Consider the following 20232-nt stretch of genomic DNA (forward strand, 5'->3'; position numbering starts at 1 on the left):
ATGGTACCTGACACTGTAAAATGTTTTGGACCAGGCTGTCCACAGCAGAAGGACAGCTGCTAGGGAAAGAAGTTGGATGGCAATTAAAGACACAAGATGACAATATTCTCAGCTAATGACAATATTCTGTGACAGACTGACAATGATCCAAGACTATGTACCTTTTAAATGGAAGAGTGTCTTAGTTAAGATTATTATTGCTAACAGGATTGAAGATCCAGAAATGAACCCACACACCCATGGCCACTTGATTCTCGACAAAGGAGCTGAAAACATCCAATGGAAAAAGATAGCCTTTTCAACAAATGGTGCTGGTTCAACTGGAGGTCAGCATGTAGAAGAATGCGAATTGATCGATCCTTGTCTCCTTGTACTAAGCTCAACTCCAAATGGATCAAGGACCTCCACATAAAGCCAGACACTCTGAAGCTAATAGAAAAGAAACTGGGGAAGACCCTTGAGGACATTGGTACAGGGGGAAAGTTCCTGAACAGAGCACCAATAGCTTATGCTCTAAGATCAAGAATTGACAAATGGGACCTCATAAAACTACAAAGTTTCTGTAAAGCAAAGGACACCATCAAAAGGACAAACTGGCAACCAACAAATTGGGAAAAGATCTTCACCAACCCAGATAGAGGGCTAATATCCAATATATACAAAGAATTCAAGAAGTTAGACCCCAGAAAACCAAATAACCCTATTAAAAATGGGGTACAGAGTCAAACAAAGAATTCTCACCTGAAGAACTTCGGATGGCAGAGAAACGTCTTAAAAAATGCTCAACTTCACTAGTCATCAGGGAAATGCAAATCAAAACAACCCTGAGATTTCACCTTACACCAGTCAGAATGGCTAAGATTAAAAACTCAGGAGACAGCAGGTGTTGGCGAGGATGTAGAGAAAGAGGAACACTCCTCCACTGCTGGTGGGGTTGCAAATTAGTACAACCACTCTGGAAATCAGTCTGGCGGTTCCTCCGAAAACTGGGCATGTCACTTCTGAAAGATCCTGCTATACCACTCCTGGGCATATACCTAGAGGATTCCCCAGCATGTAATAAGGATATATGCTCCACTATGTTCATAGCAGCCCTATTTATAATAGCCAGAAGCTGGAAAGAACCCAGGTATCCCTCAACAGAAGAATGGATGCAAAAAATGTGGTATATATACACAATGGAGTACTATTCAGCCATTAGAAACAATGAATTCATGAAATTCTTAGGCAAATGAATGGAGCCGGAGAACATCATACTAAGTGAGGTAACCCAGTCTCAAAAGATCAATCATGGTATGCGCTCACTAATAAGTGGATATTAGCCTGGAAAACTGGAATACCCAAAACATAATCCACACATCAAATGAGGTACAAGAAGAACGGAGGAATGGCCCTTAGTTCTGGAAAGACTCAGTATAGCAGTATAAGACAAAACCAGAACAGGGAAGTGGGAAGGGATGGGTGGGAGAACAGAGGGAGGGAAGGGGGCTTATGTGACTTTCAGGGAGACGGGGACCAGAAAAGGGGAAATCATTTGAAATGTAAATAAAAAATATATCGAATAAAATTTTAGAAACCATAATAAAAAAGATTATTATTGCTCTGATGAAACACCATGGCCAAAGAAACCTGAGGAGGAAAAGGTTTATTTGACCTACAATTCTACATCACAGTTCATCATCAAACGAAGTCAGGAATGAAACACAAGTCCTGGAGCAGAAACCTGTGGCAGGAGCTGATGCAGAGGCCATGGTGGGGTGCTGCTTACCAGCTTGCTCCTTATGGCTTGCTCAGCCTGCTCTATTATAGAACCCAGGACGACCAGTCCAAGGATGGCACCATCCACAATGGGCTGGACTCTCCCAAATCACTTGCTAAGAAGATGCCCTACAGCTAGATCTTAGGGAGGCATTTTCTCAGTTGATGTGTCCTCCTTGCAAATAACTACAACCTGTGTGAAATTAACACAAAACCAGCCAGCACATTTAACCTTAGTTAACTTGACACACAAGCATATCACTGCTAAGCAATAACCCTTCCTTTACTTTCTTTCCCAAGATCATACATTAATATAAACATACAAAAATGTAAAATCCCAGCTTTTAGTAAACCAGTCTTCTTTTAAAATCCAAAGCCTCTCAATTACAGGCTCCTAGAAAATAAAAAATAAACCAAATAGTTTCTTACTTCAAGAGGAAAGAACAAGGGCACACTCAAAATCTTAACAAAGCAAAAACAAACTCCAAAGATGTTAGTAACTAAATGTCTAATTATGTGGGATTCATTCATGATCTTCCTGGCTCCTCCAAAGGCCTTTAGTCATTTCTATAGCTCTTTCCTCTACAGCACACATAACTTGTGTTCTAGGCACCAGCTGGCTCCACCCCACACCTGCTGTTAGCTGGGCTGCATTTTCACCAACAGTCTCTCCTAGGCTCTCTTCAAGGACTCCAACCCTGCCACACCGTGTCAAACTTCAGCTGTTTTCCTTGATGCCTTTATGGAGAAAGCACCAGTAATGTGTCTTTGAGTCTTACATCACCAAGTTTAGCTGTCAGCATGAGGTACAACCTTGGCCACTTTTTCAACACATCTTCTAAGTGCTGACCCTGAGGAAACACTTCCTAGAAGACTCTGTCTCAATGATGCTGACCTCTTTTTAATCGCAGCTGATTCAGAAGCATCTATTGCCCACCCCCCCTCAATCACTAATTAAGAGATGCCAGGCAGCCAGATCTTATGGACGCATTTCCTCAGTTGAGGCTCCCTCCTGTTCAGATAACTCCAGCTTGTGTCAAGTTAACACAAAACCAACCAGCACAACGAGAACAATGCTCTAGACAGTCTGTAAGATTTATAATATACTAATAATACCATTTTATTTTAATATGTCATTCATTCATTCATTCATTCATCCATCCATCCATTCATTTCAGGTTGGAGTGGAAGTCAGAGGACAAATTTAGTGGAGTGCTGGAGAGATGGCTTAGCGGTTAAGAGCACTGACTGCTCTTCTGAAGGTCCTGAGTTCAAATCCCAGCAACCACATGGTGACTCACAACCATCCGTAAAGAGATCTGACACCCTCTTCTGGGTGTCCGAAGACAGCTACAGTGAATTTACATATACTAAATAAATCTTTGGGCCAGAGAGAGAAGAAAAAGTGTCTGAAGACAACGACAGTATACTTACATATAATAAATAAATCTTTTTTTTTTTAATAGAAAGTTCGCCAAGGTGCTGGGGATGTGGCTTGATGGGTAACAGAGTCTACACAAGGTTCTAGAAGTGCAAAGCATAAAAACAAAAAAAAAATAATACCATTTTAAAGCAAGAATGTCTTAGACCCCTCCTCACTGACTGGTAGTATGAGTCTTAGCTCCAATCAGATGGGCTTCTATTCTTGACCTTTGTCCTTTCTTAGCTGAAGCACTGTTGATAGTCCCATCCCTCCCCTACCACACTGACCAGGATGGCCTAGGGTTTGCCCTCATCACCTCTGGGGGCTTGGTGGGACCTGGGATTTCTTAATATCTGCTTTGACCCTCATCCTCCAACTACCATTTCTGGGTGGAGTCAGGCTCTGTCTGCCTCCTATCCTGGTTCGAGAAGTAGGCAAACTGGGTTTGCTGCATGTGTGATCTGGGGCAAGGCATTTCACCTCTCTGGTTTGTCATCTCTTTCTTCATCCTTCACTGTTGGGGAGAGTCCTAGATCTAAGATTGCTGATTGATATTTTCAGTCTGTTGGGAAATAAAGTGAGCATTATAACAACCCTTATCTTTAGAACAACCTCTTTAAATTCTATTTTGTTATGTGTTAGCATGTTCTACAAGGTGATGCTGTGAATGTCCACACACACAGAGATAAATGTTATAGAGAGGCATGGCTAGATCCACGTGCCCTACTCATCCAAGCTCATAGAGTCCATGGTCCTGCAGGAGGTCCAGTCCCAGTTACTGCCAAGTTCCTGGGAGTTCTCAGAGGTTGCCTCCTCATCACTGGCTAGGTGGAGCTCAAAATCAGTGACACACAGATGGAATCCTGGAATCCTTCCTGCAAGGTCTTCAATGAGTGAATGGGATTTATTTTTTAAAGTTTTAAAAAAATATTTTATTTATGTTATTCAATGTGTATGTATGTTTAACATCATGAACATATATGTGTGCCACATGCGTGCCTGGTCAGAAGAGGGTGTTAGATTCCCTGAAACTGGATTTATAGATGGTTGTGAACCACCATGTTGGTGCTGGGAACCAAACCTGGGTCATTTTCAAGAGCAACAAGTGCTCTTTGTTAAACAACCCCCCCCCCAGCTCCTTACATTACCCTTCTAGCAGTGCATTTTTTTCTGCTTAAGTCTCAGCTTTTAACTACCAGCAAGTAAATTTTATACAAATTCTCTCACATAGTATATAAAATTGTATCATTTCCTATATGTAGCAAGCATTTTCCCTTGTTCAGTATTCTTTTCAATTGTTTTTAGTAGCTGTGAAGTAGTCTATTTTATGGGCTTATGGTAACTTATTTAATCTGTGTCCAATTGTTTGCAGTTTTCAGTTGCTTATGTTTATTTGTATGTGTGTGTGTGTGTGTGTGTGTGTGTGTGTATGCATGCAATGGTGTGGAGATGACAGAATAACTTTTGAGAGTTGGTTCTCTCTTTCCACCTTGTTTGGAGTCAGTATCTCTCTTGTTTGCTGCTTTGCTGCATAGATGAGCTTCTAGTCAATTCTGTCTCTGCAGGCCATTTCTCCTCAGGAGAGCCAGGATTGCAAATGTCACCACTGTGTTCAACTTTTTGCCCATGTTCTGGGGCCCAACTCAGGTTATCAGGCTTGCCCAGCTAGTGGTTTTACTTATTGAGCCATCTTGCCTGCCTAACATGAAGCTTAGGATGGCCAACTAGAGATGTGATTAAATAATGCCCTCACCCTATATGTGACTAATTCTGCTGCCTACAGGACAGGTTTGGTCTTGTATATTTTGCTGAGTTTCTACTCACACCTAGGGACACTGGGTCACAGGATGGACAGGAAAGGCCTAATACAAGGCACTTTATTCCTTGATTCTGGGCCTCCCCTCTGAGTTCTGGGGTGATTGAAAAATTAAAAAAAAAAAAAAGAAAAAGACATACCTGGTACAGGAAGAACCTAGGGGAGCCTTGGCCTATGGCCACTCTGACCCCTGTTAAGTAACACACCTGAGCTGCCTGCATATCAGAGAGTCAAATCTGATATCCACTTTAAAAACATTCATCTAGGGACCCAGCCCAGCAAGCCTCAGAGGAATGCCTCTTCTTACATTGGCCAGAGTCTTCCAACCCTGGAATAGTTTGGAATAAAATACCAAATGCTGGAGCAACTCTATTCACAAACATTGGCACCGTGGGATTAAGTTAGGATGGAGCTATCAGGCCTGGGAGGTACTTGGAGTTTGAAGTATTGAGAGAAGTGGGCATGCTGCAGGAAGTCAGTGTGGCTGTTGCTACAGACACATTACTTTCTGACCTTGATTTCAGGTGTCACTGTGCAAGAGCAGGTTTCTGAGTGTACAGGAAAGGGATAGCCAGGGACATGAGATGGTCACCTGATTTACACTCCATTTGCTAGATTTAGTGGTCTGATTTCAAAGATGCTTTGTTTTCTCTGTGCACTTAGAAGTCATTTTAAAGAGTAATGAGTTTGACTTGCAAAGGCAGTCTGGAGTGTTTGAGGGAACCTTGATGTGTCAGGCTTGAGAATTTGACTAAGTTACAGAATTCAATAGTTCAATTCTTTAGTTCCAACAGTAGCCTTTAGTTCCAACAGTAAGCAAGTTATATACATGATATGAAAATTCCTAGCATTATGAACAAAAGGACTTGATTTGTAGGACAAATTTCAGAACCTCAAGAGAATGAAATGTTATGCTGTGAAACTTAATATACTTGTGATGCTCTTAAACAAAGAAACTTAAATCATCTTTGTATGATAAAGAATCTCACACTGACACCGTCCTGCTCTTCTGCCCCATCCCATCCTAATCCTAATCCCTCTCTACTACCTCTCCTTCTTCCCACTCCCCTGCATCAGAGATGCCCTGCACAACAGGGCTGCCCATCTATATTAAGAGAGCTCTGTAGCTCTTAAAACCCTTTTTCTTTAGGTGGAAATGATTCTGCTCAATCTGCTCCCTTCAGAAAGTCTAGCCAGTTATAGGAGCATCTGTTGCACATGTTTCCCAGGTGATGAGTGTGGATCCTTGAGACTGTTGTACATGTATCCCAGGTGATGCGGGTGAATCCTTGAGACTCCTCTTCAACTCCCAAAGGGATTTGTGGCTTCAGAGTCATTGCCGATAGTAATGTTCATGTAGTTACCTGCAGGCAGGGAAGCCCTAAACATTAGGTAGTTCTCACAGAACATGTCCTTTTTCTTATATTTAATATTTAGTACTTGAGACCAGTGTGTGAGTATTGAGCAAACATGATTTCCATGCCAGATACGAGATGTCCCCATACAGCATGTGACTACTAGTCACCTATAGTCATGTGACTATAGCTACTACTTGAGAATTTCCAGGACAACTGAGCCAAAGGGCTTCTTGTTCTTAAAGCCCTGGGGTGATTAAACCCTAGCTCCCCCAGGAAACTGATAGGGTTGTACCCTCTTGTCCTTGATGACCTGTCTCTGGCTCTACCCATTCTTACAGGACCTCTGGGACACCTCGTTTTCTTTCTGTGTCTTTATTACTTACCTGAAAAAGAAGATTCAAGAAAATCCTGCTTGACCATTTCACCCCAATCTTAGTCTTTCTCGTATCAAGGGAATCCACAGAAGGACCACCCCCTTATTACTTTGCTTCTCTCCTCTCTGTGACCAACTAGGTGACAGAAGTGACTTGAAGGAGGAGAGGTTTACTTTGGATCACAGTTTGTTTATATTGTCCAGCATGGTGGCAAAGTATGACCATAGGTAGATCTGGGAGCAGGGAGAGCAGAACCAGAACCAGAGGTCACTCCCAATTGTTCAACATCCTCTAACAAGGTTCCATTTTCTTTCTTTCTTTCTTTTTTTGTTTTTTTTTCCAGGCAGAGTCTCTCTGTGTAGCCCTGGCTGACCTGGAACTCACTCTCTAAACCAGGCTGGCCTCGAACTCAGAAATCTGCCTGCCTCTGCCTCCCAAGTGCTGGGATTAAAGGCATGTGCCACCACTGCTCGGCAAGGTTCCAATTTCTAAACCACTAGTTTTCAATCTGCCATAGTCCTCATGACATGGTTCCTAGCCCCGTTCATAGGGATCACATATCAGACATCCTGCATATCAAATACTTACATTTCAATTTATAGCAGCAGCAAAAATTACAGTTATTAAGTAGCAACAAGATCATTTTATGATTGGGGGTCATCATAACACGAAGAACTGTTTTAAATGGTCAAATATTAGGAAGGTTGAGAACCACTGAGCTAAAGACACCACAGCCTCCCAAAGAACACCACCTATGGAATAGAGGGTGAGATGTGTGCATTTCATATTCAAACCACAATGCCTCCCTTGTTTCGTGGCTCAAGCCTTTGTCTTGACTGTAAACTGGGATATTAGACAACTCTGCTAAGGAACATAAGAACTTGTAGAAAAACAGTGGCAATGTGAATGTTGCTATATGACAATAATATAACTAACTGCATTTTGTATAGAGAGATATGAAGAGCCTATAGACCAGGCATTACTTCTGGGGGTTATGCTGCCAAACCTTTTTGTTGTACCAGCCCAGCAGCATCTTACGGCATCCATTTCTTGGTGTTGGGTTTCATCTGAACTTCCTGAACCAGCCTTACCACCCCACAAGCTTCCTCACTGAGGTCAGTGAGCCAGTAGTAGATGACCACTTTCTGCCTGTCATACTTTCGACTTTGTACTATGTGACATCATCCTACCCCATTCTCTCAGGCTCTACTACCCATCTCCTGTTTCTTCTAAAGGAGGAGCTCAACTATCTGAGAACCTCTTGCCCCTTCATGCTGACTGTAAACTTACCTCTTCAAAGGATGGAAACCCAACTTGCCTATTTATCTCTACGGGGAGCCCATATCCCACCTATCCAAACTTAACTCCCCATAAGCTACAGAGCATGGAACAAGCTTTTACCCAACACAGCTTGTGGAAATGCCTCCCTTCTGTTTTCTCTATGGGTAGTTGAGAGGAGGCAGGGAACAAGAAGTCATGCCCACCCGTACCCCCATCCCACCTGAAAGCACGAGCAATCACGTCTGCTCAGTCAGTCCAGTGTAGAGACTCTTTTCTGTTTTTATCTTCTAGGCCATTATGAGCATGATACTAGCTTAGACTCACAACTTCAGTCACAGTTATATCCACGATGGTGACACCATGGCCCACAGAGCATTTGCTCTCTAGGTGTCCTTGTCTTTGACCTAGCCCCTCTGATTGTGACCATGGAGGCCATTAACTAGTGGTTTCTACCATTGTGTGAGATGAAGATAAAGTCCACCAGTAGCCTGCAGCCTCACCTTGTCCCCATAACAGCTGGTCTGTGTCCTCCATGATCTGCCTCTGCATCTGCAATCCTTTGTGGATCCCAGGCCAGCATCATGCCCAGTTCTCTTTTGTATGGCTGGCTCTGAGACTTACTTTCCCTAGCAGAATGTGGCAGGAGCTCTGCTGTGGTCAATCTCTATTCTTGTACTCTTGAGAACTCTGAGGTACCCCACAGGGCCAGCTTGTTCTAATAGTGTCACAGATAGAACTCTAGAGATTTTGCTGTGGGAAGCAAAGCCCTAAGAGAGAACTAGAGAGAGAGTCAGATCATACCAAATCACCATGTTACCTACATGTCACACGAAGGACACCAGGATGGCCATAAAAGAGTTGCCTAGCTGAGCCCAGCCCAGCCCACAGCTCACAAGGAAGTTTGTATAATGGCTGTTTTCCCTGTGAGGTTTTGGGGTGACTGTCACCTGTACTTCCTCTCTGATCTAGTGTTCCCTGCAGTACCTCATTCTACTGTGCTGTCCCCCTTGCTGCTCAGACAGCGTATGTTTCACAAATGCTCTAAGTATCTGGAGCATGGGTTGACTACTATAGGCACTGGGTAAAAAAGTCTTATGAAGGAAAGAGACAAGGGAAAGAAGAAAGGAGACTAGGAGAGATGAGGGGGAAGTGGGTCATTTTCTAAGGCATCTGAAAAGGACTAGGCTGGAGCTCAGAGCAGAGTGCCTGTCTGGCATGCAGGAGGCTCTAGCTACATCTCTAGCACCATAGACAACAGCCAACCAAACACCTGGCAGGCTGCCCAACATACCATAGAAGACCCATAAGGTAAATTTCACATTGAGCAGAACTGTGCGTGAGAATGGAGGTGAGGGACAGATGGCTCTACCCACTTGGTCTTGCTTGGGCTAGCCTGGCCTTAACCTGGGGTATTCACATAAGCTGCCCTTTTGACATTCCAAAGTTTCTCCTGTCTTGCCCTTGTTCAGGATGATAATAAGAAGGGAAACCTCATGTTTCCTCATATTAGCAAGAGTTCCTCATGGGACAGGTCTCAGCCACAGCAATGCTATGCTACTGTTGGGTTCAGGGGTAAGGAACATCCTAGGAGGAAGCTCACCCAACGCTGTTTTTTTTGAGCCGAGTTTCTCACACACGATGCTGGTACTGGAGACTACTGGAAATTAGCTCATGCACAGATTCTTGCCTAGCCTTAAGCAGATTCAAAACACCCGGTGGGAGCATGCATGTGTCAGCTGGCCCCTTAGAGTCTGATGCTGGTGGTTCCAGGACCACCCTGTGTAAACTGCTCTCTGGGAACCTATCCTTTTTCAGAGTTCTATGCTTGTCAAAGATGATGGGAGGGAATGCCCTGGGATCCAGCCAATGGGTTCATTTTCAGGAAGCTGCCCACCTTGGGCTCCTTTCCCAGGGCTCACATGTAGCTGCTTGTACCATGATTCCCTAGAAGACAGCTCCTAAAAATCATGAGGTCAGAGGGAGTGACAGGGGTTTTAGTGCCTCTTCCTGCTCCTTCCTCCAACCTTTACCACCACAGAGGAGCCCAGTGCATGGGTTGGGGTAAGAAGCACTCATAGAGTTGCACAGGGTAGGGCAAGGGATCTCTGTTAAGAGCCTGGGCACCAGATCACATTTGTTCTACCATGTGAATCCTGCCTTCTGTATCCTGGCTGGAAATTACGGCAAAGCTAGGCTTTGTTTCTAGATGACTTTAGAGCTAACAGAGGCATGGCAGAATCAGCCCTCAATAGGTTGGCAGGTGGATGAATGAGTGGGTAGGTAGATGGAGATTTAATGGAAGGTAGAGAGGGAAATATATAGAGTAGAGTGGGTAGATATTTGGGCAGATACTAATTGAATAGATGAATAGTTGGTAGATTCATGGATGTTGGAATGATTGAAGGGTGAACAGGTAGATGAAAAATGGGGAGTAGGTTATGGATGGGTGATCAGATGGATGATAGATAGTTGAATGAGCAACCCTCACCTCTGGGGTCTGGGGTTTGGATTCAATGCTCACACCCTGCCAGTCTATCACTGTGCAGTTAGAATGCCCAGTGATGGGTGTTATCTGGGAGGATTAAGTATGATAGAAAGAGGATGTGATGGGTAGTAGAAGGATGATGATGTGATGGGTGGGAAGAAGTAGCAACAACATGATGGAGGGAGACAGAGAGTAGAGAAGGAAAGCGGCTAAAGTAAACTGAGTCTAGCCACTTTGAAGTTTACCCCGTTGCAAGTCTAATTATGTCTAATAACAGCTTGCAGCAAAAGCTTGGCGCCTTTCCCCTGGAGCTCAAAGCCTTCACTGACATTCCTCAGAGGGAAGAGGAGGTGTGTTATTATTGTCACCAGTTAATAATGAATAAATGAGATCCAGGAAAGTGGAGGAGCCCAGAGTTACAGGCTTCTGGATCAGGGGAGGGACTAGGGAGAAGAAACACATCTCCCTACACCCTGAACATTGCCAGACCTTCTGAGTTGCATACCTGCCTTCCCTGAGCTTTCCCAGGGCCAATGAGAGAACCAGAATGTGTAAGTTACAGATTGCCATGAAACACTGTGAGTTTCCAGCTATGACAATCTCTTTCACTGAGTCCTGACAGCAACATAAGTGACTCCCCTTAAGTCATTGGTTGCATTAAAGCTGGGACCATCTGAAGGTGAATTTGGATTGCAGGGGCCAAAGTTATTCTTTGGGACATGGCTCAGGGACCACGAAGCATGATATAGCCCCTAAAAGCCCGTTTCTTCCTTTCTTGCACAGCTACACATGGCTTCAAGAAGCTTGGCTCCTCTGATCTCAATTTCTCATCTTGTCCTTCTCTTTGATGAGTGGCTCCACTATTCCATGGGACCCAACCCTTCCCAGTCTGTTCTTCTAAATCTCTCTTCCCTGCAAGCACTTAACCACAATCCTCTCTGTCACCAGGTCAGGAGCCGTGGGTTCTACTGGAGGACAGAGGTAGGTGGTTGGCATTCCTGGCATCTGAGTCATAGGTAAACTGTTAAGCCAGCTCCACCCAGATGCCCTGCTCCAACTCCTTGTGAAAAACAACCAGAGCAAAGCAGCCAAGAATGTCCCTGAAGGGCCGACTTAAGGGTGTTGTTTTTTGGCTTTCTCTCCAGAAGCACTCTTTGTATCTTTATTGAAACCAGAAAAAAATGTAGTGTTATTGATCTTCAGTGGCTGCAGGGAAGTCTTGTGCAGACTGGCACATGGCTGCTGATCATCTGGGCCTGGGGCAGGCAGTCACTGAGGGTTCCTTCCAGAGTGTTCCCAGGCTCTGCTGTTGAGCATGTGGTAAACGTAGGCTACTGGAATGAAAGCTGTGAGCAGAGGGAGGTAGTTCATGGTAGTTCATGGACCAACGTGCATGGATCCCATGAGGCACGTGGCTCTTTCTGTTTCAGCAGTGATCTGGGGCCACATGGAAAGACCCCATACTCTAGAGATAAGTACGGCAGTGCTTTTTTTTCCCTGCAGGTAGTAGCCAAAAGATTGACCCATTCATGGAAGATACATGAATGGTGGATGATAGATGGTGATACATGGATGATGAATGACTGGTGGATAGATGAAGGAATGGATGGACAGGGTAATAAGATCCTTAATTAGGAGAAGATTTGGGATTCTGCCAAGTTCTCATTTGTAGCAGAGTGTTCAATGAAATGCTTACTAAGGGCAGGCTTCAGTATGAAATGTACAGGAAACAGCCTGTAATTTTATTTTTTTTTGCTCAGCAGCCTACTCAAGACCTGGGCATGGAAGGGTAGGCAACAGAACAGGTAACATTGGTGGCCAAAGGAAGAAGGGTAATCAAACAGGTAGGCAGGCTGAGAGCAGGGCAGAGTAGCCTTTCGCTCCCTAGCTCTCTGCTTCTCATGCCAGCTGCACCAGCCAGGCTGGCATTCCTGAGAGTCTAACCTGGGGATCAGCCCTATTTTGTTGACAGGGTCTTCAGGTGGCCCAATCATATCTCTCCTTTCACTGGATGCCTTTCATCCAGTGCAGAGAGCTATGAGTATACTGCCATTTTACAACTGACACAAAACCAAGACATCTAGAGTGGGGCCTTTCAAAGTGCTCTGACAGTTATCATACTTATCTCTAGAGTATGGGGTCTTTCCATGTGGCCACAGACCACTGCTGAAACAGAAAGAGACATGGGCCTCATGGGAGCCATGCACGTTGGTCCATGAACCACCTTTACCCTCTGCTCACGGCTTTCATTCCAGTTTGCCTGTCATGGCAAACATGAGCTGCCAGGGAAAGTTTTGGACCAGGATGCGAAGAGGGGCTGGAGGGAGCCCTGTCTCAGGTCACTGGTTCTCTGAAGTGAGCAGCTAGTAAAGACTGAAAAGAAGGTGCTCAGTGCAGCCTGCCCAGCCAGGCCTGCAAGCCTTCCTATGTAGCCCCTGACACCTACACAGGCCTAGAGTAGCACTCCCTGTCAGAGGTGGAGAGGCCTCTATCTACAAGAGAATAAACAGAAGCTTGGAGCTCCACATTGGCCTGGCAACTGGAAGTGTTCAGAGCTTCTGGAAGCTATAGAGTATGGAGAGGGCATCAATATTTTGGCACAGTTAAAATAAGACTAATGTTGAGTTCAGATTACCATCCACAGCACAGAGGGAAAACCTGAATGCCCAAACTCTAATTACCTTTGGTGCTTGTCTATATTCTAAGTGGGAACTGACATCTGGATCTTAATTTAGCCTAACTATTTTTCTTCTTTTTAAAAGAGGTCCTTAATCAGGACTTTAGTTCTGACTGCTGGTATGTTTACACCTGGATGGCAACAAACACAAACTTGAGCAAAGACCCAGTCAAGTGTTGCGGCCTATGCCTTCATAACTGGAGTTTCTCAGGGTCAGGTTTTCTACATTGGGCTCTGACTTGTAGGTACTTGTATTCTAATGTTAATTATGATCCCCCAAAATACCCTTTGCACAAGACTGCCTGCACATAGCTTCTGGGAACCTGTCTCCAGTTGGTTCTGGTTGGTAAATAAAAACTCCAACAGCCAATAGCTGGAGAGACACAGAGAGGAGGAATTTTAGGATTCCTGGGCTCAGGATTGAGATGAAAAGGAAGAGGAGAGGAGGAGGAGGAGGAGCAGGAGGAAGAGGAGGAGGAGGAGGAGGAAGAGGAGGAGGAAGGAGGAAGAGGAGATGCACCATGCTGGGAAAGTGTGGAGGAGAAGAGAGGTGCTATGCCTGAGTGGAGGACAGAGACATGGCCCAGAGGGCTGCCCAACTGAGTCCAGGGCAGCCAAGATAGAACATAGAATTAGTAAGTAATAACTCAGGGTTATTGGCAGGAGGTAGATTAACAGCCTGAAAGTTAGGAGGCAGGGACCCAGCTATTGCATTGTTTAAAGGATATAATATATAAAGGCTGTATGTGTGTCTTTCATTTGGGAACATGAACCATTGAGGCAGATAGCAGACTCACCAATAGGATTTATTAATTAAAAAATATTTCAACACTGACTGGGCAGGCTGCTGCTTTCTTATGGGCTCCCAAAGTGGGTTGCTGACCTAGGTGTCCCCAGTGGGCCTCTTCCTGGGTCAGCTCTAGATATCACAGCCCCCTCAGCCCACCTACCATGGAAGACACTGAAAAGTCACTTGTGCCTGGCAAGGCTACCAGCTAAGTTGTTACTGATAGACCCTTTCTTGGGCCACACTGAGAGTGATGCCTTTTCTCCTAGTCACTGAATTGTGTCCACAGAAGCAAATTCCTGTCCCAACCCTCAGTGCAGGGTGACCTGTGTCCTGGTCCAGAAGCCTGATGAACTCAGTAGAAATACACTACATATCTGTTTTCTAGTCAAGCCTGCTCAGGAGCATCATACCCCATAATACCAGTCCTGGGCCACACAGGCAGATCTGGGGAGGGGCACATTTGCTACACATCTTCCACATTTTCTGTCATCAAGGTGATGCCAACTCCAATAAACTCTCAATAAAGAGCATAATCCACCTTCCTTTCAAGAGATCCCAGAGTATCAGGTTTGCAAACATTGTTCTTCTCAGAGATATCACTTCAGAGTCTGATGTGCAGCAGTCGTGCCCAATGTGAGCAGGTGGTTTAAGGTATGGATGTTCTACTCCTGGTCCAATTCAGGACCTCATGCAGACCTTTATGTCTATCCCTGCTCTTTTGTGCAGTAGTTGAATTGTGTCCTCCAAAGTAATGCTCAAGTCACAAGCCCAGTACTGGGCAGTGTGTATTTGCATACCAAATCTTTACCAATATGATCAAAGACAGATGAGGGCACATTGAACCTAATGAGTCCTATTTTCAAGGAGAATGTCCTTTTAAGAATAGAGAAGGTTGCACAGAGATTTTGAAGTCCAGAGAGGACTAGACCATGTGAAGGCTAGGACAGAGAAAGTGGTGTGGCCACAAAATGCTATCGGTGTTGGTGTTTCAGAAGTTTGGAGCAAGGCCAGAAACAGTCCTCTTGGGAGTCCCAGAATTTTATTATTTGAAGCCATGCAGTAAAATTCTGTCAGACGATGCCACCCAGTTTGAGGTCCATTGTGACAAGAGTTTTGACAAGCAAAGACCAAAGATGTCCAGGCTGACAAGAACGGCAGTTTTTATCAGCTAGTGGTAGCCAAGCCTCATCTCTCTCACTCTCTCTTTTAATTTCCTGCCTCACAAGCCACCATTTTTTTGGGGAAAAGAGTTACAAATGGAACAAAAGAATGGGAAGGGAAAGTCATTTGTGGGCATGTTACCCTCCAAGGGAAGGAGACGTCCCAAGTACATTCACCATCTGAAGGGGAGACCCACCTCAGCTATAGCATGGCATGACATGGAAGAGGAGAGAGCCTTAACCTAAAATAAAGCAATGACTCTAGGACTCTAGGGCTGGGAAGGTAGCTCAGGCAGTAGAGTGCTTGCTGTGCAAACATGAGGACCTGGGTCCACAAATTTCCCTTTGACACATCTCCCTCCCTCCCTCTCTCTCTCTCTCTCTCTCTCTCTCTCTCTCACACACACACACACACACACACACACACACACACACACACACACACGGGAGGGAGACAGAGACTAAGAAATAGACTGAGAGACAAAAAGATAGACACAGAGTAAATAGAGACACACAGAGACAGAGAAAGACAGAAACAAAGACAGAGACAGGGGAGAACAAACAGAGGAGATATCCATGTGGCTTTAGGGGCAATTATTTTTGTCTTCAACAATGCACATGTAGGGACTAACTCTAACTGTGATCTGAAAGGGTAACTTCGGAAAGGGAAACTTCTGGGCAATGACGAGACGATGATCTGAATCTTTAGAAAGGGGTTAGCAGATCCATGTAGCATGACCTAGAGCCTCTTGTTCTGTGGCTGCTCTGGCACTGTGCAATGGAGCCCTGCCTTGTCCCTTTAATCACAGCCTGAGTTGCTCATCACTGCTTCTACGGACTGTAGAAGGCAAATGTGTTGCCTCATCAGTTCCCTTACGCAGAGCCTCGTGAGTCATTCTAGGGCTTTAAAAGATGAATGGATGGTGAGCCGGCTTCTCAGGGAGATTAGCGATAAGTCACAGCCACACTTGCCAGGCCTGGCTGGAACTGACTCAGGTGGGCCAGGGTGTGGTGGCAAGATACACGGATGACACAGGAGTGCAGATGTGACAATTCTACCTCCTCCACGTGGACATGGTCGCACATGTTAGGCCATTTCTCCACTTTGTTATTTCTTTACGTTGTTTGCAGATGCTATGCAAACAGGTGTATCTGATACATTCCTGTTATGGGTTGAATGTGAAACGCCTCCTACTGACTCGTTGTTTGAACACTGATTTTCAGCTGATCATACATTTCAGGAGGCTGTGGAACGAGGCTAGGGAGTCCTGGAATCCGAATGCTGGGGGAGAGGCAGACAGCGGATGCTAGGTTTGTGAGGTTTCAGAGGGGAACACTTTTTTTTTATTGATATATATTTTATTTATATTTCAAATGATTTCCCCTTTTCTGGGTCCCCACTCCCCGCAAGTCCCATAAGCCCTCTTCCCTCCCCCTGTTCCTCCATCTACCTCTTCCCGCTTCCCTGTTCTGGAATTCCCCTATACTCTTGCACTGAGTCTTTCCAGAACCAGGGGCCACTCCTCCATTCTTTTTGGACATCATTTAATTTGTGGATTATGTCTTGGGTATTCAAAGTTTCTAGGCTAATATCCACTTATCAGTGAGTGCATACCATGATTGATCTTTTGAGACTGGGTTACCTCACTTAGTATGATGTTCTCCAGCTCCATCCATCTGTCTAAGAATTTCATGAATTCATTGTTTCTAATGGCTGAATAGTACTCCATTGTGTAAATATACCACATTTTTTGTATCCATTCCTCCGTTAAAGGACACCTGGGTTCTTTCCAGCTTCTGGCTACTACAAATAGGGCTGCTATGAACATAGTGGAGCATGTATCCTTATTGCATGCTGAAGAATCCTCTGGATATATGCCCAGGAGTGGTATAACAGGGTTCTCAGGAAGTGTCATGCCCAGTTTCCTGAGGAACCGCCAGACTGATTTCCAAAGTGGTTGCACCATCTGCAATCCCACCAGCAGTGGAGGAGTGTTCCTCTTTCTCCACATCCTAGCCAACACCTGCTGTCTCCTGAGTTTTTGACCTTAGCCATTCTAACTGGTGTGAGGTGAAATCTCAGGGTTGTTTTGATTTGCATTTCCCTAATGATTAATGATGTTGAACATTTCTTAAGGTGTTTCTCAGCTCTCTGAAGTTCTTCATGTGAAAATTCTTTGTTTAGCTCCGTACCCCACTTTTTAATGGGGTTATTTGGTTCTCTGGGTTCTACCTTCTTGAGTTCTTTGTATATATTAGATATTAACCCTCTGTCGGATTGGGGGAACACATTTGTATTAGTGACTCTTCTGTGGTTAAGTATCCAATAAGAAGCAGCCTAAGGAAGGCTTTGTTCTAGCTCACAGTTTGAGGTCTCAGTCCTTACAGTGGAAGGCACAGTGGCAGACTGCCACAGCTGGCTACATTGCAGCTGCAACAGGGAAGCAGAGAAGATGAGTGCCGGTGCTCAGCTCACTTTCTCTTTTTTATTCAGCCCAGGATCGAGGCCCATGGAATGGTGCCATCCACAGTTAAGGTGGTTCTTTTCACTTCAATCACTATAGAAACTCCCTCACAGACATATTCAGAGAGTTATCAATCAATATTAACCTTCACAGACTCTTCTGGGAATTGGGTTACAAGCCATCTATGTGACATGCTGGCAAAGAATTTGGCTATGTGTTTGTTGTCCATGCCTTGAAAACAGAATAAGGCTGAATTTAAAAGCAATGGGCTAATTGATTTGCTGAAAGATATTTCAAGATAGCACAGCCTCCAGGCTATGGCATGGTTACTGCTGGTTATTTGTAGCAAAGCTTGCAGTGAAGCTTCTGATTTTAAAAAAAGTGGAACAGAAATACATAAAGAATGTACAGTTTAGTAAAGAAAGGAACAGAAGAGTGTTAAAAGTTGCATATAGGGTAGATTAAGACAAAGTGACTGCAGTTGTAAAAGAGATAAATGCCACCAAAGAGAAGCCTTTAATCCACATTAGGACAGCATCAGAGATGCCTTTAGAGCAAGATCCCACTCACTGTAGACTCCAGGGTATAAAAACACAAGATAATTTAAAGGGAGAGTTACTAAGAAAATAGAGCCCAAGCAGCACCTTGCTCAAACACAGCACCATGACTGTGCTGGACACTGCCTAGGGAAATGTTTTTCATGGTTCACCTGCCCTAGCACCAGGCACACAGAGGCTGCTGCTGCTCTGCTGCCCAGATGTTGTCAGGGTATATCTTGAGCTGTCAGTAGAATCTGGTGTTATCCACATGGTGCTGGTTTTCCAGGAAAGTGAAATGCAAGAAGTATGAGGTGTGGTGCTAACCAGGCATGCTTTAATCTTCTAGCTCCAAAGACCAGGCACTTCAGCAGTGGTGCCTTCCAAGCCATGCAACAGTTAGCCAAAATAACCCTTTCCCCTTTTAGTTTTTAAAAACCAGGGTCTCATGTAGCTCAGGTTGGTCTCAAACACACTATGTACCTTGAAGTTCAAGCTTCCTGTCTCTGCTTCCTAAGTACTTGGAGTCACAGACATGTACTCCATTGTCTACCTGAAGCACCATTTTTAAGACCTCTAAAGGTGGAAGTCTTTCTATATTGTGAACTGGGAAAGGCTTGGAAGAGAACACACAGCAAGGCAGGCACAGAACAGCTACTAAGGGGCCTTCTGAGTCCTCAAGAGACACTCCTTGGAGGGCTCCTTCCATATATCCTAATGAGCCAGTAGTCTGTGAGAAGAAAACTTTGCCTCTGTTGAGGAAGATGCTTTGGTGGCAGCACTGAAGGAAAAGAAGGAAGTAATTTCATTGAAAAATATCAACACAGGTGGGTGTGGATGTTAGCATTTCCTCTAGGCTCGGCCCAACTGTTACCTAGCAACACCCAGGTATTAGCTTGGTTCACCTATAAAAGCTCGCTCTCTCTGTTCTCTCTCTCTCTCTCTCTCTCTCTCTCTCTCTCTCTCTCTCTCTCTCTCTCTTCCTTTTCCTCCTCCTCCTCTTCCTCCCTCTTCCTCCTCCTCCTTTCTTCCTCTCTCCCCAGGTGTTCCTGGCAGGCCTCTTCCCTTCTCTCTCCTCTCTCTTTCAATTTTTCATCTTTCTCTATCCCTTCTTTCTCTGCCTCTACTCCTGTCCCCAGACTACCTTTCCATTTCCCAAATAAACTTCCTTTTATATTAGACAAGTCATATGGCTGATAACTCAGGGTGGGGAGATACCTCAGCATGGGCCTGCTAAGGCACCCCTCCTACAACATCATACCATGTTTTATAAAACATATCAGTGGAGTCGCCCAGAACCCTGCTGGCCCCAGACCTCCCCTTGTGTTCTATAAATGGCTGGGGTCTGTGACCAGGCCTCTGTTGTCTCCATGGTATTAATATATACATCTCTGTTCAATTGCTAATATGCTCCAGGGTCATTTGCAGGTTTTGGTGGTTACTAATGAATTGCCATGAACATTCTACCTTTGTCTGACTGAACTGTCTGAAAGCTAACTCATCCATGCTTTTCTCCCTTTCTGGGGTCTCTGTATGGTGACTCACATTGCTGTGGTTGTACAGAAATACTATGAACAGCAAGCAAACAAGGGCCAGAGATTACTAATTTCTGTGTGAAAGGTTGGAAGAATTGGCTGACTTCTGAGCTAGCTAGAGGGCAAAGAGAGCAGTGTTCTCTCACCTGGGACAAGCAAGAAAGCTAAGGAAATAGAGTTTTTTCTTTGCTGCCTATGCTTTGGCATCCAGCTTTTCACAGGATCAATGAAGATCAAGTATGCCTGTTTTACAGAGAGCATGGCATTTCTGAAAAATTAAAGCTTTGAGATTGCATAACTCAGTCACTGACCCTTATGTCCAACCCACCACCTCATAGTGCAAAGGTCTGTAAGACTATGTCTTGTTATTGATATGCTGTCCTAGTTCTGTGGCTGTGATAAATAACTGACCAAACCAACTTGGTTGACAGAAAATAACCAATGCATATGCCTAGTTAACCATGGGAATATAGGTTTGCCATTCACCATGGTCAGGAACAATAAATAATATGGGTCATTCATGTTTCAGGTGATGCTCTGACTGGGAGCTTTGTCAGGGTTACTGAAGCGATGT

Source organism: Apodemus sylvaticus, chromosome 15 (assembly GCF_947179515.1).
Source record: "Apodemus sylvaticus chromosome 15, mApoSyl1.1, whole genome shotgun sequence".
Classification (NCBI taxonomy): Eukaryota; Metazoa; Chordata; class Mammalia; order Rodentia; family Muridae; genus Apodemus; species Apodemus sylvaticus.